At 40.9% G+C, this 9315-nt stretch overlaps 1 non-coding gene across 1 annotated transcript; it reads left to right on the forward strand.

Moving 5' to 3' along the window:
• The first annotated feature begins 7154 nt into the window (after window positions 1-7154).
• trnar-acg (transfer RNA arginine (anticodon ACG)) lies at window positions 7155-7227 on the forward strand. The gene has a single exon. It is a non-coding gene; the product is annotated as a tRNA-Arg (tRNA).
• Window positions 7228-9315: the final 2088 nt, after the last annotated feature.

Below are 9315 nucleotides of genomic sequence, written 5' to 3' on the forward strand. Positions count from 1 at the left end.
CTATGTTCTTTTGCTGTTCTTTTTGACCAACTGGACCAATCATAACCTGTTTCACCAATGAGGTGTTCCCATCCAAAGCCTATAGTTGCATACCAGTCATATCCAAATCCCCAATTCTGCCCATTCTTTTGAGGATCATTGGTGAGAGCCGCATATGGAATTATGATTAAAGCAGCTTGATTTTGGGGGGCACAAAATATTAAACCGTTTTGCCACATTTGGAGGCCATGCCCACAATTTTGATCATCAGCTGTATTCCTTTTGATACGAGTTAATGATTCAAAAATTTTTTATTATTGGGTTCGTCATATTGGTCCAGTTGGTAGGTGATTTTCTATCTAAAAAATGGGTTTTATCATTGAGGGTGGGACGTCCCATGTACCACAAAAACAAAACCAACACCATAGTAGCCAAAGTTGCTACGTAACAACCTATCAAATCTCATAACCAACGTGGGTGTGCCTCACTGACCAGCAAGCGTTTTCAGAATCTACACATCTGCTTCCGCTCCGTTATCAGACTTTTGCTCACCTTCCCAATTTGAGTACTCAGCTGAAATGACTCTTTTACAGTGTGTTAAATGAACCCACGTGTTTCTTTCTGCTATTATTTAGGGCTGTAAAGTGTCAATCTATCTGTGCCACCATCCCTCCGGTTGAGACATGTGACACAGCATGGCTCAATATAGCAGCCCATTTGAATAGTTTTTTTTTTTTTTTTTTTCCTGTGCTAATGTAAATTTCATTTTGTAGTTTTGCACTTTGTTTTTCCCAATAATTGCGTTTTTGTTGTGGAATACTCATATTGGCTATCAGTATAGATTGTACCATCTTTATTTATCATTAGTTTGCATGCCTCGGTTAATGCTACTAATTCAGCAGCTTGTTCAGCCAATTCCTGACAATCATGCTGCGTGCCTTCATCAAGTTAGGGTATTAGTGTGGCTGGATTTAAGGTTGTGCATCGCTCAACAGTCAAATGTGGTTGTGACAGCAAGATGGCAATGCAAGATAAATGTCTTGCAGGTGATAAAAACGCCATATTGGTTTGCAATAGGAGAGCAGACACTGTATGTGGGATCTTAAGGGTAAATGGATGAAATAACACAATTGTGGAACTGCTCTGTATTGCCGTCAAGGCTGCCACAACTGCTCTGACTCAATGTGGTAATGCACACGTTACGTTGTCCAATTTAGTTGAAAAATAACCTATTGGTCTTAGCTTATCACCGTATTGTTGTGTAAGTACGGAGGTCATGCAATAGCTTTTACAATCTACCATTTGAATGAATGTTTTATCATTAAATTTGGAAGGCCTAGCGCAGTAGTCAACACCAAATGTTGTTTAATGTCACAGAAGGCCTTTCTGCCTCTGTACTCCATTAAACAGGTGATATCATTTTAAGGTTGTCTTCATACATTAATTTTGACAATGGTGCAACAATTTCTGCATAGTTTGTCCTGTAAATTGAAATCCACCTCCTCATTCTCTGTGATGTTTACACAAGAGGATTTGTTGAGTTGGGAAGCAGGCTGGCTTAGTCATGCGGTAGTTTGTCCGTATTCTCTTTTCTTTTTTATTTTTTTTATTTTTTAGGGCAGTCACGTGCAATGTGGCCTTTGTTTCCACAGCACCAACAGATGGTATTATCATAATAATTTCGATTTCTACCATATCTTACTCTCCCACGGTCTCTGCCGCGTCCTCTAAAATTATCTCTCTCTCTGCCTTGATAGTATATTTCTGCTTCTTCGTCGAGGAAGACATCTATCTTCTCTTTTTGTTTTGTTTTTTGTGTAACACTCTTTCTGCGTGGAAGGCATGATTAACATATTCCTCCAGAGGGCCAGTTGCTAGGTTTATCCAATGTTTATCTACCCATCTGTTAATGTGTTCTTTCGAATTCGCATGTAAAGCATTTTTTAACTGTTGTTGATAAGGTGTGATGCCGGCTACGGCCTTTTTCACATCCTCATTAGTCCAGGTCCTATAGACCAAAATAGTTTCTTTCTGGTCCTCTTGTATATTTGGATTTGCCACCTCAATTATTGGATATGAATCCATGTCTCCCTCGTCTGAGGTTATATTTGTTATTTTGGGAATGGGAGAAAATGTTTCTCCCATAGTTTTAGACCAATTCATTTGTACCCCTCCCGATCGTAAAATTCGTTGTGTTTGTGTCTCTTGAGTTGGAGGATTTTCATGAGGTGGCAAAACTGGGTACAAGGGTGCTGATGCTTTTGTTTCCTCATTTTTTTTACAACTTTCTTCAATTATCTTTTTATCGCTAATTCTTATTATTGGTCCTGTCTCGTCATCTTCCTGTCTTTGAAACAACATATTTTTATGTCTACCTTCCTGCTCTTTTTGTTCATTTGTTAAGTGTTTCTTATTCTCCCTTCCTTTTTCTCTTTTAGACGCCATGTTTAACCAGAAGAGTAAGTCGTCAAATCCATCTTTTTGTATTTGTGATATATCATTTTTGTGTCGACACTTTATTTCGTTTTGAAGTTGAACTATTTTTTGCGAATTTAGCTGGCCAGCGAAACCGTATTTGGTTATCCACGTGTTTAAATGTTCTATTTTGGAATGGTTTTGTAGTTGAACATATTTCCAATCTTTACACGTTAGGTCTATTTTTTGATCCGGTTTACTGTTATTTATTCCCATTTTTGTGAATTTTGGAAGTCAGTTTATTTGCACCTAGAGTGACCTAAATACTGACTTTATTCAAAAATGACAGGGTGACAATAAATGTCTGAGTTCTGGTAATTCTCAAGCTTCTACCCCAATTGGGGCGGAGAATTCTTGCCTTTGCTTCCAAACCCAGTTGTCACTTACAATCCAGTCTTATACATTCATACTTTTACACATACACACGATATTAATAACGTTTTTATAAACACACGAAAACACGGAAACACAGAAACACAGAAATACGGAATTTAAGTACGTACAGGACCCCGCCGTCCTCACGGAATTTGTCGGACTCCGCCGTCCATCTTGACCACTTGCCAGTGACTAGTTTTACACAAGGTTTATTCTGCCGCAGACTTCTTCGTCGCGCAATTCACTCACTCTTTAATTCTTTTTTCCCAAAAATTTTTAAAAAATTTAACTCACCACTCGTCTTCAATCCTGTGGATTGTCGTCAACCTTCAGATCCCAGTTGAGGAGAACGAAGACCAGTCCCGTAAAGGGTCTTACTTGCCGTGGCCACGGTCTCTTAACTGGAAGTCGGCTCCACAACTGGAATCCTCGGGTGTGTTGACATCCGGCTCGAAGGACCAATTTAATGTTGGATTTATCTTACCCAACATTATAAAAAATAGACACAAAAGGCTCTAAACAATCCCCCCCCCTCGCTCCTGCATTTATTTGAAATAGGAGGGATTTACAAATCATAATGTTCTAAGCAATAAGACACAACACAAAATATTTGATAATAAGAGGGTTTTTCCCAGACATAGTATTCTAAACAATAAGACACGACACATAATATTTGATAATAAGAGGGTTTTTCCCAGACATAGTATTCTAAATAATAAGACACAACACATAATATTGAACCAACACCTGTCACGACCCGACCACATCCGACCACGTCCTTGGTCCAGGCGCCCTTCCATCGGATGATGCTGAGTCTTCTTTTTGAAGGCGAGACATCTAAAATTGTCCATTATACTAATGCAAGCTAAGCAAATAAATGATAACTTCTACAATTTATCTAACAGTTTGTGGTCAAAGATTCACTCAGAAGGGACACTTAAAAATCCACACAATTATCCACACTGGTGAGAAACCTTTTTGCTGCTCAGTTTGTGGCCAAAGATTCACTCAGAAGGGAGAGTTGAAAAGACACACAAGAACCCACACTAGAGAGAAACCTTTTTCCTGCTCAGTTTGTGGTCAAAAATTCACTCAGAAGGGACACTTAAAATGCACACAAGAACCCACAGTGGTGAGAAACCTTTTTCCTGCACACTTTGTGGTCAAAGATTCTGTGAAAAGGGAAGTTTAAAAATACACACAAGAATCTACACTGGTGAGAAACCTTTTCCTGCTCAGATTGTGGCCAAAGATTCTCTGTGATTCTCTTCAGCTCCCCCCTGCTCCAGTGTGTTCCAGTAACGTGTATGTGTTCACTGTGATGGGTTAAATTCGTGTACATGCATGCATGTTCATGACAATAAAAGGTGATTCTTCTTCTTCTAGAATATTAATTGCCAATCGGCCAGTTCTTCGGTGACTCCAAATACTTAAAAAACTTAACTCCTGATATGGTTTAGCCTGGACCAATAACTGAACCACATACTACGGCACCCATTCTTATGGAAATTATACCATTCCCAATTAATTTTATGTCATTCCATATATATTGTACCCAGAATACCGTGACACTCGACAGCTGCAGCCTTGACAAACGTCAGCTGGAGGACCAGATATAATTGGCAGTGGGCCAATTATCGCCCATGGGCCACTAGTTGCCAACATCTGGTATATTGAGAGGAAATGATAGATGTCTATAAAAACCACAATATTGGGTAATTCAAATTTTTTCAGAGGTTGGGCATGTGGAAGGATGACCACACAAATTATGTTTTTTACATGCTCAACAAAAGCGTATAAAATTTTTAGACTGTCCCGTGCTGAGCAAGTATGTTTTTGCCAGTTTCAATAGATGACACCCTTATAAATTTGTGATTTTTCATCATATTAAATAAGAGATTGACAGAGGTGGGTAGAGTCGCCAAATATTGTACTCAAGTAAGAGTACTGTTACTTTAGAATAAAATGACTCAAATAAAAGTAAAAAGTAGTCATCCAAATAGTTACTTGAGTAAGAAAGCACTCAATGAAAAAAGTACTCAATAGTAACTTGTGAATAACTTCTGATTTTTGAACATTTTTTTTTAAGTCAAAGCATGGAACATCAAGTAAAATAAAAAACTAATCATATATGGGAGTCAACACACACCTGCTACCATTTAAATTTTGAACTGCCCAAAAACCAACAACACATACATTGGGCCCTATAGAAACATTTGCTTTATTCCCTTAAAAGACTTCATGAAGAAGCTGTTTGCTGACCGTCACAAAGAGCGCAGCGTCTCCTTGGTTACACATACTGCACTGCTCGAACTGAAAAGAGTTTGGAAAAACAGCAAACCTCAAAATAGGTTATATTCGAACGCTTATTTTCCCAACGAGTAAAAGTCAAACTAGCTCATTCACATCTTAATAAATATACCTTATGCTAGCGAGAGAAAGTTGCCCGGATGTTTGATATTCGCCTAACATTCAGTTCTCACACACTCGTACTCGGCCTCGTTACAAAATTTTCGACTATTTCACGTGTAGTATGGGGAAGACAATTTCTGAAACTGTAAAAAAAACAAAACTCGCAGCTGGATTTGTTGTCACTCCAAATGTAGATGTAATCACGGCAATAATGGCGCTTGAGTCGACATGTCGCTTTCAGTCTGTGTTAGGGACCGTCTTACAAGTTACACATCCCAGGGTGACAAATGAGGAACAAACCAGCATATAGCAAAGGTTTATTTTCATTGTGTGCTGTAGTAGTTGGCAATGAGAGGCCAGTACTTACTACAGCTCAAGGTTTGCTGATATCTTGTATTTTGGTTCAACTGTGTGCAATTAATTATCCCACATATTCACACAAAAATCAACAAAAACACCTTTTCTCATTCTGATTTCTGTAGTAGGTGGCAATGGGAGGCAAAATTTTAAGACAGATGCCCTTCGTGACACAACCCTCTGCATTAATCCAGGCTTGGTACCAGCCTACAGTTTGCACTGGCTTGTGCCCCCCATCGTGCTGCAGTAAGAGAGGCTCAAACCCAGGTCAATGCAAATCACAGTAAATGCTGAGCAACACATGACCTGACCGGGAATCTAACCCAGGCCACGGGGGTGAGAGCACCGAACCCTAACCACTAGAGTCATCACCCCTCAAAGTGTGTGTGTGTAGGTGTGTAATTTATGGCCTTTTCTTACATGGAATGTCTTTGTGTGTTAAGAACATAACTCTTGCTGTGATTATTATTGTTTTGTTGTGATTAGCAGCAGCATCAGGGGTTGAGGTCACGAGCAGAGGGGTTATTGAGGGACTGGGTGACCCCGTGGTGGCAGTGAAGAGGTGGTGCTGGTCTTGGATAACAAGGAGGAGGAGGAAGATGTGGTGCTCTTATTGGGGGAGAAGGAAGAGAATGGAACAGGAAGCAGCAATAACCCGACCGGTAGAGATGCCGTGTGTAAGGCTGCCGTACTGGGGAGGCAATTGTATTATGCATACAGTGTAAACAGCAAAAATGGTGAAATCACGGTCACCGCTCATTGGTTAGTATTCGGGGCTTTGTTTCAAGGCAGGAGGAACAAAATCTGTTCTTCGGTTGTGTTAACCGGGGGCCTCGCCATCTAAATTCGTAGTCCCTGGATGGATCGCATACAAACCAATCGGGTGTCGGAAGCTGCCAACTTATAAAACTTCACTTCCAGAACAATTTGTCCCAATTTGAATTTCTACATTTTAAAAATGTTGTCAAGAACATTACGAGGGTCAGTTTTTGAAGTCTATTATGTCATGCGATCAAAATGATTCTGCATAATGTTAAATTGCAAACATAATCATGATTCTGTCTAATGTTGAATCAATGATGGCTTCAATGATTATTTTATAAAATAAAAAATATGATAAAGTGGAGAGTGACATGAGTGTCGCATTTCATCACCACACAAGATGTGAGCATAAAAGCGGTTGAAATGGTAACCTGTATTAAATGTTGATTAATATTCTTATCAATACAGTAAAATGTTGAGATGATTCACTTGATCGACAGTTTAATGCCTATCATGCCCTTCACATTAATTCACTGTCGTCCTCGCTCAGCATCCTGCAGGTTTTCCTCAGCCTTGCTGCAGCCAACAGTTTTAGACAGACAACTTTCGTGCCAGGTTCCAACAACCCAAGTCGTGATCGTATAGTGGTTAGTACTCTGCGTTGTGGCCGCAGCAACACCGGTTCGAATCCGGGTCACGGTAGGAATGAATCCCTTTTTTTAGTGCTGCCGTTTGAATTACGTGGGAGAGTGAAAGTCATCCACAGGGGCTTGCAGAGGGCCCAAACCTTTGTGGGGCTAGTGGCGCAATGGATAACGCGTCTGACTACGGATCAGAAGATTCTAGGTTCAACTCCTGGCTAGCTCGTGTGCAATTTTGCATGTGGTATTAAACCTAATACAAAATGCTGTATTTTTTACGTTAACCTTTAATGTCTGCGTTACGCTAACTCATGCAACACTGTCAACGCGGTCAGGTCTTTCCATGACACTATCCAACATAATGGAAACCCCTAATGTTAATAAATAAATAAAACATCCTACATCATATTATTTGTTGTGTTATAAATAACATAATAATACATAACACATAATAATATGTTGTGATCGTCGTATGAAATTGTGTGCAAGAAGGACAGCAGAGTACGAGGAGGAACTTTGTGAACCAAAAGAGGAGAAGGAGAATTTTTGTGTCTTGTAGGCTGGTTGAGTAAACATTTGTTCATGCCAACTGAAATCAGTCTTCAGTCTGAAAATGTGATTGCAATGGTGGGAAGTAACCGAGTACAGTAAACCCCCGCTATATCGCGGTTCACTTATCGCGGTCCGCCTCTATCGCGGACTTTTTTTTGTGTTATTGCAGTTGTTCCTCTAATTTTTGTCCTGTTTATATCATATTTTTATCTATTACTCTTACGCTCTTGTGATATATTGTGTTTAAATGAGTTTGTATAGTTTTAAAGGTGTTTAAAGACCTTAAAAAAGTTTTGAGTCCCGTAAATGCCATAAAAACATGCCTCGGGTATATTTCAACAGGGTTTCTCGAAATTGCAGAATCTCACTTATCACAAAATGATAAATGGACTGCACTTATATGGCGCTTTTTCTACAATATCACAATCCCCAAAGCACTTCACAAAGTCTCCCATTCACCCACTCACACACATTCATTCACCAATGGGCGGCTGCTGCCGTGCAAAGCGCTGCCAGGCCCACTGGGAGCAAATTAGGGTTCAGTCTTGCCCATGGACACTTCGACATGCGGACAGCGGGAGACGGGATTGAAACCCGCGACCCTTCGGTCACTGGACGACCCGCTCTACCTACTGAGCTAGAGCCATCCACTGAGAGAGGGGGGGCGGGGTCTGGAACCTAACCCCAGCAGTGGGGATTACTGCACATTCTTTACTGTACTTAAGTAGCGTTTTAGGTAATGCAGCCCTATGGGGGGCACAAGTCAGTGCAAACTGTAGGCCGGTCCCAAGCCCGGATAAATGCAGAGGGTTGCGTCAGGAAGGGCATCCGGCTTAAAACCTTGCCAAACAAATATGAGCGTTCATCCAAAGAATTCCATACCGGATCGGTCGTGGCCCGGGTTAACAACGTCCGCCACCGGCGCCGTCAACCTGCAGGGCGCTGTTGGAAATTCAGCTACTGTGGGTCGAAGTCAAAGAAGAAGAAGAAGAGGTGGAAAGCGGGTTCTTCGGCAGAAAGAGAAGAGGAAAACACAGAGCCTAGAACTGAATGTGGGGACTTTGAATGTTGGGACTATGACAGGAAAATCTCGGGAGTTGGTTGACATGATGATTAGGAGAAAGGTTGATATATTGTGTGTCCAGGAGACCAGGTGGAAAGGCAGTAAGGCTAGAAGTTTAGGGGCAGGGTTTAAATTATTTTACCATGGTGTAGATGGGAAGAGAAATGGAGTCGGGGTTATTTTAAAAGAAGAGTTGGCTAAGAATGTCTTGGAGGTGAAAAGAGTATCAGATCAAGTGATGAGGCTGAAATTTGAAATTGAGGGTGTTATGTGTAATGTGATTAGTGGCTATGCCCCACAGGTAGGATGTGACCTAGAGGTGAAAGAGAAATTCTGGAAGGAGCTAGATGATGTAGTTCTGAGCATCCCAGACAGAGAGAGAGTCGTAATTGGTGCAGATTGTAATGGACATGTTGATGAAGGTAATAGGGGTGATGAAGAAGTGATGGGTAAGTACGGCATCCAGGAAAGGAACTTGGAGGGACAGATGGTGGTAGACTTTGCAACAAGGATGCAAATGGCTGTAGTGAACACTTTTTTCCAGAAGAGGCACGAACATAGGGTGACCTACAAGAGCGGAGGTAGAAGCACACAGGTGGATTACATCTTGTGCAGACGATGTAATCTGAAGGAGGTTACCAACTGTAAGGTAGTGGTAGGGGAGAGTGTGGCTAGACAGCATAGGATGGTGGTGTGTAA

Source organism: Phyllopteryx taeniolatus, unplaced genomic scaffold (assembly GCF_024500385.1).
Source record: "Phyllopteryx taeniolatus isolate TA_2022b unplaced genomic scaffold, UOR_Ptae_1.2 contig_150, whole genome shotgun sequence".
NCBI classification, from domain to species: domain Eukaryota; kingdom Metazoa; phylum Chordata; class Actinopteri; order Syngnathiformes; family Syngnathidae; genus Phyllopteryx; species Phyllopteryx taeniolatus.